Source organism: Lutjanus erythropterus, chromosome 19, assembly GCF_056507025.1.
Source record: "Lutjanus erythropterus isolate fLutEry1 chromosome 19, fLutEry1.hap2, whole genome shotgun sequence".
In the NCBI taxonomy this organism is placed as follows: domain Eukaryota; kingdom Metazoa; phylum Chordata; class Actinopteri; order Lutjaniformes; family Lutjanidae; genus Lutjanus; species Lutjanus erythropterus.
Window position 1 is genome coordinate 19,548,503 of NC_139335.1, and position 19,688 is coordinate 19,568,190.

Consider the following 19,688-nt stretch of genomic DNA (forward strand, 5'->3'; position numbering starts at 1 on the left):
AGGGGGAAGAGTATGGTCGCCCACCCCCTTCTCTTCCTCCCCCCCCACAGGAGAAAACAGGGCTGCTATAATCTCTTTTCCTGGCTCTCCATGAAAGCGAGAGGAAGAGCCACCAGAGCCTCGGTCCGCTTAGATCTGCTGCCCCTCACCCCAACTGTCTATCTTCTATCTGCTATCTCCTCTCCGCTCCCCGCTTTTTCTCCTCTGCCTCTCTGTCCCTCTCTTGTTCCTGCTCTTCATCCTTCGCTTTTCTTGCTCATCCAGGATTTCCCTACTGTCACACTTCATCATTCATGCATTTACTTTGTTCATTGTGTCTCATATCTCTCTCCTTCACTATTTGCTTTTCAGATCTACAGTGTGTGACTGCACTTCTCTTTTGTGCTCCTGTCTTTAGTCATTTTTAACCATGATGCTCACAGTGAGGCCCTTGAGATGATGGCAGTGTCTCTCTGTCTGTCTCTGTCTTTTAGTCAGTCCACCGATTGACTGAGATAAGCTTGATAAAGCTCAAGTCAAGCAGCTGTATAATGCTGAAAAGATGTATTTCCTATAAATTTTTCACAATGAAAGTCCTGTGTTATTTCGTTATTCAAAGGCTTTTATTATGAAGCAGTTAAACCAAGAAATGTAATGCTGTCATTAGTGGTAACATGATTCCTATAAAGCTGGAAGTGAACATGAAACAGTAAAATAAAGCAGATACCTGAATGTAAAAACAGTGACGCAAGGGGAGGTTGTCACGGATTGGCTGTGGCAGGCGGGATGTCGCCACAGCCAGCTTGGAGGCGGGTCGGGCTCCCTCTGGCCTGAGAAAGGTCCAACTTGGGCGTGACTCATCTCAGCTCAGTGCCTTAAAAGTTGCAATCGAAATGCAGATTAGCACGGCATGGTTTGGGTTTGCGCAGCCAAAAGTGACAATGGAAAAGACCCACAAGATCGAAAGATCAGGGTTTGGGTTGAATGAAGTTTGTTACACTTGTCATGGGATAGAAGTGATGTTACTCACAAATTTCACCATTTATCATCATGGCATGATGCCTTACAATAAACTTCAATGTGAGCTGTAATAAGTTGCTTGCACCGATGACCTAGGGACTTATTTGGGCTTTTTCTGTGGCACCATAATAAGGTCTTATTTGTGACGTATTTCATCAGTGGTGGATAGTTTTCCATGAAACACACATTCAAACCTCATGCAGGATAAATTTCACCACCTCTGAATAACAGCTGGCTTCTTCTCCAGCACCACCACCAGGTCAAAATTTAAAATTGTAAATTTGTTTTGTGATCAAATACCTGCAAATATGATGACACGTCCATCCGTCTCAGCTGTGTGTTTAAGGATGGGCGAAACTTGGTAGCAATTCCTTTAAAAAATAATTGATAACACAATATAAAGACAAAACATGGATGGCAGCATTACTTTCAAACGCTTTCAGTGCTTATGTATAATGTTTGTGTCAATAAACAGCCCTGACATTTTTACAAAAATAAAAAAGATGCACTATTTGTGACAAGAAAGCGCCACACAGCAGTGACACCAGTAACTTCTTCAAGCATTTAAAAACAACACACCCTGAAAGGAGTAAAGGAGGCTGAACAAATCAAATTTAATTTATCATCTTATCAAAGTATTTATTTAAAATAGATTTTTTTTTTTTACACTTATAAGTACATTTTATATAACTGTACTCATATTTGCTTTTCCAATCTTTTTTTTTTTCTAAAAATATCTGTCATTATTCTAACAAATTACACATCCATTTAAATAATGATCAGTATGGGTGAAATTATGACAAAAAGTAATAAGTAATCAAATTTAAAAAGGTTGTGTGTTGCCCATTCCTAATGTTTATTGCTATTTAGGATGCAAAACTAAGATGGTGAACAACATTATAAGCATTATAGCAGGGGAGACTGGGGACATTTACAACATTTTTGGCATTTCCCTCATTTACTTAGAGACTATTTGGACTAGATCAGTCAAATCTTTGTATATTAAACTTAAATCTGTCTGCTAATTAACATCCTATTTAAATATTATTTCATATGACATGAATGAAAGGAGAAAGATTGTTGCATCTGACCCCAACCCTAGGGGACAGGTGCAACATGGTCAGGGGATGAGTGTACATGTTTAAAATATATAAAATTTCACTTGCTGATGTTTTGTGTCAATAAGCATAGTATTCTAAAAATGTGCTGTTTTACAATGATATTATAGTATTTTTATTTACTAATAATTATCAAATAACAGTTAGAACATAGGCCTTCACTGAGTCAGTGTACAGATGTTACAGTTACTAGTCAATCTCTCTATTTTTAAGCGTGACACAGGAAGAATAGAAGAATTTGTAATGCAACAAACTTTAATTAAATGGACAACATGGACGGTTTGTTGCTAAGGGTCTCGCTCACATTAAAACAATAACAAATAGTTGATGAATTCATGAGGAGGTATGGAATCATTTCTTTTTTTTTCACCTTGTGATGTATTCGCCACAGGAAATGAACCATTGCCTTGAATAAAAATATATTCCATAAGTCTAGTGTTTTTAGACTTCTTAATGTGGAAATGTCACATCAACTTATTTATTGAACAAAACTGCAACTGGTTTAAAAACTGATTTTTGTCACCTGCCAGTGTATGAACTATCCCTACATTTACCTGACAATGACTTCTGTATGTTTAAAAGAGCAATACCCTTCCTGCTAATCATCAGCATGTCAGCACTGTCATGGTGAGTCTGTTACACAAGTTATTCAGGAGACCTATTTCTGCTACTTACATTAAATTAAAACAGAAAATTCTGATTTTGATAAACCTTTCAAGTTTTAAACATTATTTTAATTAATTGTACTGACTTAATATTGGTGTAATATTAGTGTTAATTGATTTAGAACTACATTGACATTGTTGTAACTTAATGAAATTGGCTTGACAACTTATTTTTTTCTCCACCTTGAGTTCAGGATTTCATGGTCTCTCTCTCACTCAATAAGCATGCTTCATACAGTTAAGACTGCATGTTAGAAAACCTGAAGATAATCTAAGTTGAGCAACTTCATTTTTTAAATTGTTGTCAGTTTAAATACTTGTGTTCACAATTATGGTATTTAGGTACACTTTAAATATCCTTTTAAACAGATGGAACTACTTTACAAATTAATCAGCTTAAAAAATAATGTTTATGTTACCAATTATTACGGAAAAAAGCTCAGTGTAGGTCTTTGGTTGAACTTTATTAGAAATTGTCATAATTCAAAATAGATTGATGCAAACTGTTGCATTATTTCTTTCTATTTTATTTTATTTTTTGAGCCAAAACATTTGTTTTTAGATTGCAGTATGTAGCTTAGCCTCACACAGCTGCTAGCATGGCTGTGGACTCTACGTGTTGTTCATCAATAAACTGGCATTGTTCACAAGCCTGTTTCCAGCTTCTTCATTGATATTTAATCACAGCAAGGACAAAATGTTCCCGTCTTGTTTCCTAAATTTCCAGTCCCCGCTCCCATGCCCTCCTCTCTCTGCGCTCCCTCTTTCACACCTCTGAGGGGGGCTATCATTTTATGGATCCCTGCCACTCAGTCTGGTCCCCCCCACCACCCCTCTCTCTCCGTCTGCCTCCACTTCCCATACTCTTCCATCACTTTTCCCTGACTCGCACTATTCTTCCTTCTTGCTGTTTCCTCCTTCCTTTCTTCCTTTCCTCCCTCTATCCATCCTCAACCCCCCCCCCCCCCACCCCCGACCCCTCCTTTTTTTTTTTGGATGGGTGGAGTCTCCTGTGTGGTGCCATTTTCTGTTTGGTAGTACATACAAGAGAACATGAATATTCATGACTAATCCACTCTGCACCCTCCACCCCCAAACCACCACCACCACCACCACCCCCCCAACACGGCCCTGCAGTCGAAGGCAACACTTGGTAGTGGCACATGGTGAGACAGCTGTTGCAAACCAAGCCAGGCATCTGTGCAGTGGGGAGAGTACAAGGAACAGAGAGACCGAGGGAGAAGACAAGCATGAGACACTGTTATACAGAGAACAGATAAAGAGGACAGAGACGAGGAGATGGAGGGGGGACAGAGAGAGAGAGAGGGACAGATATATGTAGGGATAGAGTGGGGATGGTATGGAATGGGCAGTGGTTGGGGGGCATCTGGGTAAAGGAGAGCCAGACAGACAGAAGGAACGGGGCGGTGGCAGGGTCATCTGGGTGAAAAGGAAGGGGACGAGCCAGACGGAGGGAAATGGGCACTGATGGGAGGGTCTGTCTGGGGATGGAGAGGGAGACAGATTGAAAGAGGATGGGAGAGAGGGAGACAGGGAGGGAGGGAGGCAAAAGTGAGCATCTCAACATAAGAGACAAAAACCTGTAAAGAGACGAGAGGATGGAGGGATGTCAAACACCTGACTTTAATGCTTGTGCAGAAAAAAAAAAAGAAGAGATTCTTCCAAACAGGGTCGCAGGCAGGAATTTAGAAATACAGCAACAGTGAGTCCAACATACAACTTACAGATAAAATCTCTGCAGCACTGGACAATAATATATTTGTAATTGACATATTCTTGGATTTACTGAAGCTGTTTGATACTGTAGACCACAAGATTCTCGTATTCAAACTTCACCATAATGACTTTGGAGACATTATCAGTTGTCTTAGTGACTACCTTATCAATATGTATCTATAAATTATTACAAACAGAATTAAACTATACTGCGGAGCGCCACATGGATCTATTCTTGGGCCTCTTTTATTTCTCACCAATATAAATTACTTTGCTTCGCTCATGATACTAACATTGTCATATCACAAGCAAACTCTGGTTCCTTGATCAGAGAAACCAATGATATTCTATCATGTCCTGAAAAGTTGCTCTGAATGAACAAACATTCCCTAAATGTCAAAAAATCAAATTTTCTCATTTTCAGAAATACAAAACTGTCAAACTGTTCAATAATAATATTGAAATCAACCAACTCACTTCTGCAAAATTCTTAGGGATATTAGTAGACGAAAAACTGTCCAGGAAAGACCACACTGAATATGTGTATAAAAAAAAGTTTGTCCCATTTTGTTCACCAGTAAATCCATTCTGTCTTTTAACACTCTTTTATAGTTTTACATATCATGCCGTAACACTGTTTGGACCGGCGCATATCCTTCTTCCTGCAAAAAATATTTTAATCCAAAACAAATTTGTCTGATTGGCCGCTGCATCAAACCACTGTGAATCATCAGCTTCACAGTTAAAAGAATTAAATCTGCTGTCCATTTCCAACATCAACATTTATCAAACATTTATATTTATTTATAAATGTATGTTCCAAAAGCACAGCTTACCAAATGTATTTCATAAATTCTTTTTAATTAACTCTGATGTCCATTCATATTCAACCAGACAAGCAGGATATTCATCTTCCCTACTATCACACAGCTGGACAATATGTCTGAAAATACAAAGGTCCATTACTCTGGAACACTAGTCCCCATTAGCATCTGTCCAACATTATCTGTAATTAAGTCAAATATATATATATATATATATATATATATATATATATAAAAAACACCTGTGCTATAATATGCTCAGTATATGTGTTATGTATAATTACCACATATTTTGTTTTCTATATTGTCATTTAAGGGGAAAATGTCCATAGTTTTAGAATAAATTGTAAATCTTAGAGAGGAGGTTTTACCATAAGCCCTCTTCTGCCCAGTTCTTGTTGTTTGTTTGATGTTATCACTTCTTGTGTGCTAATAAATTCAAATTCATGTATCAAACAACATCCCACCCACCTGAGAAGCTTTTGACAAGCTACTAACCAAACTCAATTCAGTTTTCTAGGTATTTAAACTGTTCACAAAATTCTGTTTATTAATTTAACTACAAGATTTTATTTTCTATAAAACTTTATGTTGCTCTAAATGTTGTTTCAAAGCTTTCTTCACACTGCCAGTTAGAATTTATTGTTGTGTAAAACAGCTAAAGATATTTTGTCTGAAAAAATATCAGAATCGGCTTTAAAAATCGAGACTCCCAGAAATACCACCAAGGACATGACCGCGGCGTCCTCAGCGGCAGCTACAGCACTGCTCACAAGATGATTACAGGGAAGAAAGAAAAAAAACATCTGTTACACAAAATGTCTTCATGTCTTTTTTGACTTTTTTTTTTTTCACTTTTTATCTCGTGAAAAGCCGAATGCTGTCATCTCACCAGGCTTGTTGATCCTTCAAATGAAACAAACTCTTTAGTTCAGCTGCTCACACTCTGTGTTCACCCTATAAGACCTATGATGAGGAGTCACAGGCAGCAGCTGCTGCCAAAAAAATGTGAAAACTGCTGATGTGGAGGAAAATGAACAGAGGCGGGTTCACAGTCACCTCTGTTTGGTGATCATCGTAAGGAAATTATACACCAATACAACTACAACAAAATTAGTTATTCTCAGAAACCGACATTAATACATATTCATTTTCATCGGCATCTGCACCTTAAAGGGGCACTCCACCAATTTTACACATGCAGTTCAGATTAGCCTTCTTCTTACTAACCCTGATGATGTCATAATGTCATCATGGTTATCTCAGCTTTTTTTTTTTTGGACTTCAACATTTTAACAGAAAGTCTACATTATAAACCAGAGGTGTGGGATGTGAAAGAAGTGAACATTTAGGAAGCAGTAATGGTTGAATCGAACACTATGTGGTGATGTGGGAGAGACTGAAATCATACCAGAGACTTAAAGGACCAGTTTGGATTTTTTGAGGTGAGTCTTACTTCTTCCTAGTCATGGTCAATGCATTACCTATGGCGGTTGGCACATCCCCAATTTGTGACTTAATACTAACTAATAACACTAACTAACTGTTCTGAGAGGTAAAATGACTGATTTTGCCAAAGAAGCCTGCTGGCTTTGGATTGAACAATATTTGTCTTATATAACTGCATTTCCCATTGGAAACTTCTGTCTGGTGGCAAGGTGAAAGAGTGAAAATATTCTAAATTTATACTGATTTTTTTTAAGTGGCTAAAATACATTTTGCTGCTGACCCTGTCCATGGCAGCACATTGCTGAGCTAAACTGGTACTCCTGCTGCTGCTGCTTCTCCAAACTGAGGGCGTGTTGACCGCCATCCACTGTATGTAATACACTGACTATAAGTATCTACAACCTAAATTCATGAAATCCAAACTATCCCTTTAAACTCTGGACATCTGGACCTCTGCTGCCTCAATTTTAACTATTCTTTATCCAACTTATGGAACAGAAAGCTCTTATTGTCATTGTACAGAATACAAAGAAATTAGGAGCACTGCTCCTGTTGTGCAATAAAAAGGACACATACAAAAATACACAGGAATGAAAACTGCAGTAAGCAAACAACCCAGATGAATAATATGTTAAGAAAACCCTAGAATAATAACATAGAATAACAGATAGAATACTAGAGTAAAGCTTGTAATCTAGAATAGAAGAATAAATAATAAGTAAAATGAAATATGCATTAGAATATTGCACAAGAACAGTTGCAGTGGTAGTGGTATGGATGTAATATTGCACAGTATGAATGTAATTATTGCAACAGAATACCTGAATTATTGCACAAAAATAAAAGTAAAGTAATGAAAATGCAATGCTTAACTGCAGGAGAGACCCTTTAAATCTTGGCAACCTTAAAATACAGATAATCTCAACTATACAACCAGATTAAATGAGTCCCACTTCATCCTTGCCTTTGTCTCAGAACAAATTCAAGAATAAAAAAGGAATATCTTCATAAATTTAATGAACTGTATGTCTCTAAAACTAAAATTCTGAAAATAATAATCCCATTGAACACCTCCCGGCTTTGCATCACAGAACTGAGACTCTGCATGTCCACAGACGGAGGGAATGCTCCTTTGCCAGCCATGCCCAGCCTGTGCCCCCTGTAGCACCCTATAACCCCTCCACCCCCTCCTCCCTGCTCTCCATCTCCTGCATCCCTACATGGGGCCCCAATGCTGGCTGCCATCCCTCCGTTTCCTCCCCCATCCCTCTATCTCTCTTCCTCCCCCACCACCACCACCACCACCACCATCCACCCCCCCCCCATTCCCACCCAGGCAGAGGGTCTAGCTCTGCCCTACATAGCAGTGAGGAGCGCAGCAGGCTGGCGCTGAGAGGAACCCTCGGGTTTACAAACTGTGTCAGGCCTCGAGACACCTCTGTGATCAACACCAACCGCCACATGAGGGGAAATAATAACGCAACTGCTACCAAGAGATCGGAGTGATTGATGTTGTCAATATGTGAAATCTGGAATAAATTATCTCTCTGATCTGATCCAAACTGTGGATGTTTGTATCGCAGAAAAGCTGAAGGTCAAAAGAGCAGAAGACAGCAGCGACAGAAACAATTAAAACAACTTGAACTCAGATTGATTCATTTACAGTTATACTTTAAATTCAAGTCAAAAAGCCATTGCAATATAAGTCTTATAAAAATGTATTAAAAATGACAACAATGTCCACACAGCAGGTAAGGATCCATAGTAGAAAAACACAAGGTTTAAAATAGTGCTGGTCATGTGGAAAAAACTCAGAAATGTATCATGGCCTTAATAAAATTCTGAATCATTTCCTCTGGTGGCAAAAACAGGTTTTAATTAAAAGCCTCTATCCATTGGGATAAGCCCCAGATATCTTTGATGGAGTCAATCACCCAAATTAACTTGTAATTAGAATTTAGGAAGAAAACTAAATACATTTCTGCACTATAGAGAGGCAAAAGTCCCTCCCCTTCCTGTGGACCACCGTGGGACCCTAAAAATATGAACTGCAGTTGACAGCAAGAGACAAATAATTTTTTGATCCCGTTTGATTTGTGCCACAAACTGCACATATGATGTTTGCCAAGGTGAAAAATAATTTTACAAGTCAATAAAGTTACAATGTGTTGTGACACTGTTGAAGTTTAAGACTGTAAGGATACGTAATTAGAAAGAATACACATCCAAGGGTCGTGTAAGTGACGTCATGACTGTCTCTCTCCACAAGCTAACATTAACTGCTGAAGATGATGAGTGTTTTTGGGATGTAGTCACACGATAATGTGGGCAATATTCTAGTCAAATGTTATGTAGGCTATAATTACTGCTTTTAGTTCTTAAAAATGACTGGTTTGCTTTTGTTAAATATGTCAGAGTATTATTGATGTTCATTTGCCCATTGCAGTGATTAGGCATAAATAACGGATTGTTGATATCATTTGACCTGTTTTAAGCAGATGACGGAGAGCGCAGCTGCCACCGTGGGAGGAAATGTGATAAAAATATCTTTTTAAAAATGTGTTTTTAAGCTCATACAGCTTAATGACAATCTTATCTACTGAAAAGACATTTAATATGACTGTAATGTAATGTGTCATGGCACGTGTGACAGGTGTGTGGCTTCAAATCATCCTCAGAATCTATAACTGATCTTCATAATATTAATAACAACAAATGACACGACACACCCACTCACAACATCCTGTCCTGAAATTCACTCACTCTCATCTGGTCACCCTAATGGTGGACATTGTGCCAGATGAGAGATGTAGTTCACAGAGTGGTTTCACATGAAACTAAACTACAACCAGTTGTTAAATTGACAGACCTCAGATGAATTTATCATGTAATTCAAACAGAGTAAAAACAATTATTTGTCTCTTGCTATTGCCTGCCATTCATAATTTTTCCAAAGTAAGTTCCCATGAGGCACACCGGAAGAGGAGGGACTCTCTCATACAGCTTGAAGGAATATGACAGACAGACAAATATTTTGTAATATATATCACCATCATCATTTCATTCAGATTTAGAGCAACTGACAAGGCATGTGGACAATATGATCTCAACAAGGAGGCTTAACTACCTCTTCTAATAAAAGCAGACAGCTGACTGTTGGCCTTCCCTTGGCCTCAAGCACCAAACACCTTGTACACACACTTAGCAAGTGACTGAACGCAGTCATTTCAGATGCACAGTGTGGAAAACATGCAGCGTGCACAACATGTCAACATTATGTCACATTCTGCAGCAGAGGGATATTTCACCCAAAACAAGATGGGGGTGTAAAGTGAGTGCAAACGAGAGCAGGAGAATGGAACAAAAACAGAACAGAGACAGACGGACGGACGGATCGATTGATACAGAATGAGGGAGCGACAGGGAGCATCCATCCTACCATCCACCATGACCTGGCAGAGAAGTCATAACACAGCTGCCACCTGAGCCCGGGGTCACTCTGCCTCTCCCACGCCATTCCACACACTGCCACGCCGCCTCTCCCACGCCAGAATCCTCTTCCTGGGACTGCTGATAAATATATAAATATATAAAACAACAGTCAATGAGGGGAGAAACACGGATGGAGTCACCAATCAGGAGCTATCTGTTACCAGGATGCTGCTCCGGTGTGAGTGATGGAGAGGGTGTGTGTATGTGTGGGTATATACTGTATGTATGCTCTGGTGTGTGTGTGTGTGTGTGTGTGTGTTTGGAGGGAAAGGGGACACAGACACAGAAATGCCATGGAGCCCTCTCCAAGCAGCTGTGCCTCTCGCTTCGCCAGTCCAACTGCTCCTGCTGCCATGTGCAGGCTTACCGAGCCACCAACTCTGCACCAAAGACTGAGGTACATGTGAGCGTTCGCACACATGTAGTGGCTTTGCTCACGGGCTGGTGTGGGCATATCCTCTCAGTATGTATGTACTTTCTAACAACTTAATGAGTTGCAATGTCAATCAAAAACAAATCATTTTGGTCAGCTGTGCTTTGTGCTGATATACATTCTCCAGGAGGCCCCGGGCCAAGCTCAGATGTCTGAGCCAGGTTAGTGAAGAGCTTCCATTGGACGCTCGACACGGCAAACTGAAAACAAAGCCGGTTATGCGTACCCTTTTATCAACCTATCATTGATAGTACTCAGTTACAACACTTCAATCCAATAACCTTTCGATGCATAAGTCACTGGAGCCTGCACTCTTCCATAAATGGGTCGAAAATGACCACATTAGAATCAGTAGTTTTTTTCTTCATAATTTTTTAACACATTAAGTTGAATTCTACACTATAATCTAGGAAGCCAATTACCTGAAAGGGATATTTCAAATTATCTGAGGCGGGGCTGCATGAGCTACTCAGCAATGGTCAGTTTATTACCTACAGTAGATCCTGGTCGATAGTCTGGAAAAGTAGTTTGTGAGCTAAGATCATCACAAAAAGTCACTCCACTTCTCAGATCTTTACAATGGCTTGCTGTTTGTCAGAGAACTGACTTTATAATACCACTGTTGTTGGTTAATAAAGCTCTGAATGGTTTTGATCCTCTGCTCTGTTATGAAGCGTCCAGACGTCTAAGATGATCTGTTACAGGTCTGCTGTGCTTACCGTCCCCAGAGTCAAAGCTAAAAACGGAGAAACAGCGTTCAGTTTTTAGGCTTCATATATCTGGAAAAAAACTCTTGAGGTCTGCTCCAACTCTGTTTGAATCAAACCTTAAGACTTATTGGATTTGGCCACAAGAGGCTCAATTTTATCTCTACCACAATGTTTAAATAGGAGCATCAAGGTTCATGTTTTACTCCAGATGATTCTGGATTTCTCCATGCTCTCTAAACACAAGCTACAGCAAGTTATGTACATTACTGTCATGTCATTTTTAGGCCGACAATTTTTGGTGCTGATTAAAATTTCTAGCTAAAAGAAATACGCTTCAGCATCTTGTGGCCAAAATGAGTATTACAACAACACTTAAAAAAAATTTCATCACCATCACCAAATTTTTTCCCCACCTGAAAACAACACTGGGTAACTTAGAAAGATTGTCCAAAACATTTTTTTTTCACGAGTTCACTAAAACTCAGTTTATCCACCTCTTTGAAATGGGGCTGAGAGCTTACTCATCTACTGTCAGATCAACTGTATCAATCAATGAAGGTAAACAACAACAACAACAACAACAACAACAACAACAACAACAACAACAACAACAACAAATGAAAAAGTTGTGAAATCACAAAAAAATTCACAAAAATCAACTTTAACAGATTCTGGAGTTTTGAGTCAACTCGATATTCAATTAAGTTTCACCAACTAACAATGTTTTGTTGAGATAATTTACTTTTCCTCTTTGGATAAAATTAAATCTTTGAGTTTTAGAAACTCCAGAAATTTGCTTTCAAAAATTGACTAACCTCATTGAAGTGAAAGTGAATAATGATTTCTAATTTAATATTTTCAGCTGCAACCATTTAATTTTCCAGCGCCCAAATAATGACGAATCAGATTCAGAACTCAGTGTGAACCGTTTTAAAATATCAACATTTTGGATTTCCACAACTTAAGGATTAAAGTTTATCTAAAGAAGAAGAAGTAAATTATCTCAACAATAGATTATAGGTTGACAAAACCTGTTTTATTTATTTTTTTTTTTTACTTATTAGTTTGAATCAAGATTCTAAAATTGCTTTTTTTTTTTTTTTTTTTACAGTGAAGCAGGGTTAAGTACAGTACTACCTCTGTATTTCACAACTACAGCAGAATGATGTTAGTTAGCAAAGGGCTAACATGACTACAATGATACTAAGACCACCTGTGTTAAAAATGGACTGTTTACACTGAGTTTGATAAAAAAAAAAAATAAAAAAAAAAAACCCTCTACCAAATAGTTTTCAGTGCCGCTCACGTCACTGGGTACCATGTTTCTTTTCTGCTTATTGTGTGCATGCAAACCAGAGGGAAATCTGTTGCTGATGAACATAATAAAAACAAACGAAAGTCATTTTCTTCTGTGGTATAAACAGTTAGTCATTTCACATGAGGACAGCATTATTGTGGATTTTATTTAGTCATGCTTATTATAGAAAATAAAAAGAAACGTCTGAGAGGAAGATTGAGTTTGCCCTTTTGTTTGAGTTCTGTGCTCAATCCAATGGAACGGCACATTTTATCTGATGCATTGTATCTATTTGATCAGCCCGCCTGTCTCTGTCTGTCCACTCGCCAACACATGATGCTGTCTTTATTTATCTGTCTCCCTGCTTTTATTTCCCTCTCTCTCTGACTGTCTGTCTGCACACACGTCCTCACTGTCTGTCTACCTGCCAGCCTGCAGACAGACAACACAGACCTGTATGTTTATGTATGGGTTCATTAACAGGCATTGACAGCTTGTGAAGGAGAGTACCATTAACATCGCATGTATTCCCAAGTGGCGATCCTGCCGTGAGTGTTGCGCTCTGTCTCTGTGTTTTACATGCGTAGTGGGTGACCGTAGTGAAGGAGGAGCTGGGGGGGGGGAGGTGTGGGACGAGTGGCAATTACAGGGCCAGTTATAGTGTGTTAGCCTGCTCGACGGGCCATGCTTGGCATGGATCCCTATTTTAAGGGAATTTAAAAGCACTAGACTCGACTCTATTGTGTGACCCCATCTCTCTGTCTCCTCCTCCTCCATCCATCGCTACCTTCCAGTCATGATTCAGTCCTGTTTTTAATCTCACCAGGCCTCAGTGGGGCCTGAAAGCACAGGGACTGGGCATCATGCCTAGATGACCCTAGGTAATATGGAAATGGATAGAGCAAGCCCACTCACAGCCCCTCACGGACCCACTCAGTCACATACACCGAGGTGCCCGCCGTATAGCTTGCATTTGCAGACCGTTGACTCTTAACTTTCCATCAGAGCCGTTTCACCTGAAATATTGTTTTTTGCCAAAAGAGCAACATTCTCCCCTCTTCGGAGCCCTTTTGTCCCCTGCTCCCTCTACCTCTGCAGAAAGGCCGGTGTTATGTAACTGCACCAGATTCCCTCCCGCGTGCTCACACCACAGGTCAGAGAGCTCACACTGAAGAGCCGCTGATCGCGTCGAGTGAAGTGCGCCACTTAGAAAAGTTTCTGATAGGAGAGTCTGGTCGGTGCATCGCACAGAGGTGGCAAAAGTACACACAGTCTTTACTCAAGTAGATGTGCAAATACGTGTGTCTGGTAAAAGTACTTGTTCAACTTCTTTACTGAGGTAAAAGTGAAAAAGTACAGACTCTAAAATGTAAAATAAAGTCACCCTCTGAAGGACATTTTTATCCTCTGTCTGTTTCGTCCTGTTACTTCTTTTATGTCATGTTACACCTTGTTACATCTTTTTCCGTCTTGTTCCGTCTTTTATGTCTTCTTACATCTTGTTATTCCTACGTCTTGTTGAATCTTTTACGTCTTTAATGTTGTTTTTTGTCTCATGTCTTCCTTGTCTTATTCCATATTTTTGTCTCATGTCACATCCTATTATGTCTTTTACAATTTTCTAGGTCTTTTATGTCTTGTTATGTCCAGTGCATTTTTTGTCTTGTTACATCTTTTACAACTTTTTACATCTTTTGTGCATCTTTTATGTCTTGTTATGACTTTTTTCTTTTAAGGCCTACACCTTGTTACATCTTCTACACCTTTTTACATCTTGTTACTTCTTTTGTTATAATTGTTCTTCATTCTGTTACGTTTTTTGTCTTGTTACGTCATGTTACGTCTTCCTACGTCTTTCATGTCTTGTTACGACTTCTTTGTCTTGTAAGGCCTAAATTATCAATGTTTCCCTTCAAATGCATTAAAACTTAAGTAACAAGCCTGTTTTGAAAATGTAGGGAGCAAAAGTTAAGTGTTGTCAGAAAAAGAATTGCTCAATTAAAGTAAAGATACCTGAAGAGTTTGCTTAGTACAGTAACAAAGTATTTGTACTTTGTTACTTCACAGCTCTGGCATCACACCTATACACACTCCCAGTTTTTACGCTCTAGTTCTGTTGTAGTGAAGTTATGTGGCCTTCTGGAGTCAGAGCCTGCTGTGTATTTCTCATCACCCAGCATCATTTTTCCACTCAAGAATAAATTTATGCTTGAGAGACAGGATACACTAAAACTCCAAAGTTGACCCTCTCCCCCGCTCTCCCTCACACACTCCCGTCGTAATTTGTCTGCCCACTGGTTTCACTTATTAAGTTTCAAAAGGTTTCTGGGCAACGTGGTTTGAGAAAGGGAAAAAAAGGAACCATGGCATTTTTTTGGCACACCACTCTGCCCGTCTTGCCCAGAACGAGGAGGTTACCATGGCATCAGTGGGCACCTCATAAAGCAGACCATTGTTGGTGCTTGTGTGTGTGTGCATGTGTGTGTGTGTGCATGTGTGTGTGTGTGTGTGCCACATTGAATTGCATGGCAACAACCTCTGGGCACCACTAGCGCTAGCAAGAAGCTCAAATCTTGCACGGGGCAGTGCCAGCCTGCGATACAACATAAACATGAACTTTCCAGAATCTCTTCAGTCTGTTTTATTCTGATTTCTTCTCTACCTGCTTCTCTCATTTCCTCACTCACACACTAACATTTTTCCACCAAACCTATAAGTCCGTCAGCAAAGAAAGCGAAAGCTCCCATAATTGTTCCTCAGATCATGATTTATAATTCCCAAACACAAAAATAATGTGCTGTCAAAGGTTAGCAAATCAGGAAGGATCTGGAGTGTATTTTTTGTGCAGTGGCGTGTGCAGATTTTCATTAAAGCTAGAAAATGACTGAGAAACATGCACTGCATGCTTAAAGAATGGCCACCTTAATTAGAAAATGAGCCCGCAATCTAAAATAACCTGAGGGGGAAAACAGAAACGCTTTATTTTCTTGTCTTCTCGAGTCAGATCCATTAGCGGTGAAGGGGTATAATACAGGTTTGTTTGTAATTGTTTCAGTTCCAAATAGCCCAAAACACTAAGTTACTATGTGTGAAAATCTGGACACAATTTGTGGTTGGAAAAAAAAAAAGAAAAGCGAGAGCAGGGAAGGAAAGGAGCTATTTTCAGTTTATAAAAGTTTTGGTGGGAGTTGAAAGGCGTGGGTGACAACAACCTTTGACAGGTGTACGCTCTCTGGCTCACTGCAACCTTTGTGTTGGAGTTAAGGCCTGAATGTGTTTGGAGTTGTGAGCTGCAGATTAAGTATGGAATAAGGACGAGACAGTCCGAGGTGAGACGTGGGTCCTCTGGCTCACTCTGCTGGTGCGTTTGGAGAACTACAGACAGTGATGCTAATGCAGCTCTCAACACGTCTCAAAGAAAGGGTTTAAAGCATGTGTGGAAACACTTTAAAACACATGTTTAACTAACTAATGTATAATTAATGCATGACTCATGATGACTTAATGCATGAATGAATGCAGGGAGTATCCTTGAAGTCCTGTTGCTCACCATTAACAAATGATCACATCACTATGAATTTATGTGATTATTTAACGATTAATGGATGTTGATTCACGCTTCGTACAGTAATTCATGCCACCAAATTAGCTGGAAATGGGAATTACACACAAAAAAAACCCCACACCCTACAGCTCATAGACTCAGCTGACCAGTATTACACCAGTATATTCACCACTGAATCATCATAAGTCACCTAAGACTCTGCTTAGTGTTAAGACTAAGAAATGTGATCATTGTTCTGTTGTATATGCCACTGTTTACCATCTGATGTGAGTTTTGTCATGTCATGTTTCATCAGACCCCACTTTATTTTAAGATGTAGCAGGCTGTACTTTACATCAGTTTAGACCAAAACATTTTAGAAATAATATATTCTTCATTAGACAGTATCAAATCGTTTAGTAGACTTTATTAGAGGCTAATTAGGGACACAGTACAACAGAACTGTAAACTAAAGTGTATTATTTACAGTTAGAGCTTTCTTATGGTATTATGGTATCTTATCATCAATTATTTGTTTTACTCAAAAGTAAAACACTTCTCTTTAGCAATCTAATTGTATGGTTTCAGGAAAAGTAGTTTTTTTATGGTAACCTCAGTGTGTTATTTTAGTTTGTGTTTATAGTTTATTTATAGTTTAGAATATAAAGTGTATAGTGGTATGTAGTTTTTAAAATATAGATAGTTTGTTAAGTATAATGACTTTCTCATGTTTTTAACCTGACTTAATGTTGTCTTGCATTACCTTTAACCTTGTCTCTACGTCTCCAGGCGAAAAAAACACAGCTCAAATGCAGGGAGGAAAATCTGGAAGAGACACGGACATCATGATGTCAGACGCACAAAGAGTAACCTAACTGGCACGCTCTTACTGAAATAACAATAGCAGGTTAAGGGAACAGGGTGTAATTTCAGCCTGTTATAGTCCACAAAGGTAGACTGAAGCAGAACACTGAATGAAAAACATTACATTACTTCAACTACTGCTGAAACACACTTTTATAGTGTGTATCTGAAATAATCTTTTCTGTTTTGGAGCATATGATCCAATTCATGTAGTCAGTACGGGTTGAAAATCTCACCTGCACACTTTGCTTTCCTTCTTTTTTTTGTTGTTGTGTTTCTGTCGCTCTGTTCTAATTAAAAGAAATTAAATTAATTAATTCATGCATCATGTATTAGGTATGTGTTAGTGAAGGATATGTTTTGTACCCTTGATTAATTGTTCCTAAACTTAATTCTTGAGAGAAGACATGAGTGAACTGTAGTTTCTTAGAATACGATCTGACAGAGAGTCACACTGGAAAAGCTTTGTATAAAACCCTGCACTGCAAAAAAATAATAATAAAAAATCATACAGGACTTTAGTGGAATCAACTAATTGTTTCTCATTAACTTAACACAAATATTCAAGTTTTCTTTGCTCAAGTTAATCAAATAAGTTCTTCTAACTTGAAGTCTTTTGACTTGAAATGAGTTGAATGAATGTGCTGTGCAGAGTTCAATCAACTCATTAAAAACATTATCAGCATAGCAGTCTTCCCAGCATGCATTGTGTGAGTGTGAAGACTCTCCTGAGACCCTTTTTTATAGTTTGAAGAAAACTTATATGATGAAAACCTACTATGTGTTTAATGTGTCTATTTTTTTTACATTAAACAATGAGGTTGTTTTAGCAGTGGTTTTGATTGGAAAAGGAACCATATTTGGTTTGACAGTAATAGGTTTAACTCATTGATACAATAACAATAAATCTAATAGCATTACTGTTGGTTAATGTTTTAGCCTCTCACACTACAAAACATGCACTGTTTTTGTTAGATTTCTAAATGTTTATTTTCTGTATCGCAAGCCACAACTGGCTTTCATTCATTCATCTGGTTTGAAAATCATCAACTTGCGAACTTTAAAATTGCTTGAGATCGGCGAATCAACTGTGAATATTTAAAGTCAAGGTTACTTTATTATCACATAACACAGTCGCAGACTTTTCTAAACAGTCTCAGCATTATAACAACACAACTTTGACAGAAACAGAATTTTGCAGCATGTGGGTTTGAAGCCTTCGCGGGCCGCTTTTCGGTTTGGAATGAAAGAAAAACTTATTTAAAAATGTCATAAACTATGATATGCATTTTGACACTAATGTAAAATACTTGTGATCAGCAATAAAAGAGCTCAAACATGTAAAAGTACCAGCGCGGTGTTGTGAAGAGCGACCTAAGAGGGTTCAAACTGATCGCAACTTATATATATGCAGCCACCTGGAACAGACTTCCACTCTTGCCAAATACATGCCATGTTTAGCCTGGCTGCTATGTGTGTCTCTGTGTGTGTGTATGTGTGTGTTGTCAGGTCTGTTACTGTGGTGCTAGTTTGCAGCATGTGGCCCACAGATTAACGCTTTAAATGAGACTCTCTCCTGTTCTCAATGCCCCCTCTGTTTGCTTACAAGGCCCGGGTGAGACAGAGTGGAAGGATTTGAGAGGGTTTTTGTATCTCCTCCTGTTCAGAGGGGGGCATCCTATTATGAGTGGAAAAGCTAAGGGAGGGCATGGTCACAAAGGGTTAAAACCTGAGAGTGTCTTTTTTTTGGCATAATATGCAGAATTGGCTTTTTTTTTTTTTTTTTTTTTAAAGACATGTGGAAAACGGCTCCAAACAGATTTTAGTGTAAGACAGGTGCCAGCTCCGCCATCTGCTTTCAGTTTTACCTCCCTGCCTGTCTGCTCTCAGCCGATCCCCTCCTCTCTCCACAATCCCGATTCATCCATCTCTCTCCTTTTCCCTCGTCCACCAATCAGATCAGTTTGACACTCTCCCCATCATGTGCTGGCACACACCCTCTAATTTCTTCCAGGTACCTGGAAGAAATTAAAAATGGGGAGAAATCAAATCAAAAGGGAAATTTATTAACCTCAGGTATGACATCTTTGGAAAATATTGGGTATTACATTTGCAAGTGTATGTGTATACTCACATGGATGGATTAGGGACTGTGTGAAAATTATTAGGCAGGGAATTGGGGTTAAAAAAAGAGGGAGGGTTATATATTTTTTTGTGGTTGAAGTGAGGGTAGTCAGGCATTTTTGGGAGAGCACAGGAGGGTCTTTTAACTTTTTCTCATTCCCTGATTTATTTTATGCTTCTCCCGTCACTTGTGAGGTTTATTGTAAAAAGAAACACACACAGACACACACATATAATAATTTGAAGGAGAAATCTGTTATATATTTACTGTCATAAATCATAAAATGACCATATGTCATCAGATACCAAGGAAACATGCTAAACTGAAATACTCTCTGACAACAACACTACAGCCAGTGTCCTTTCAAATTTCTATCCTGAGCCTTAACTTGCATCATTTTCTGCCTGTTTCACATCAGTTAGAGTTCCAGT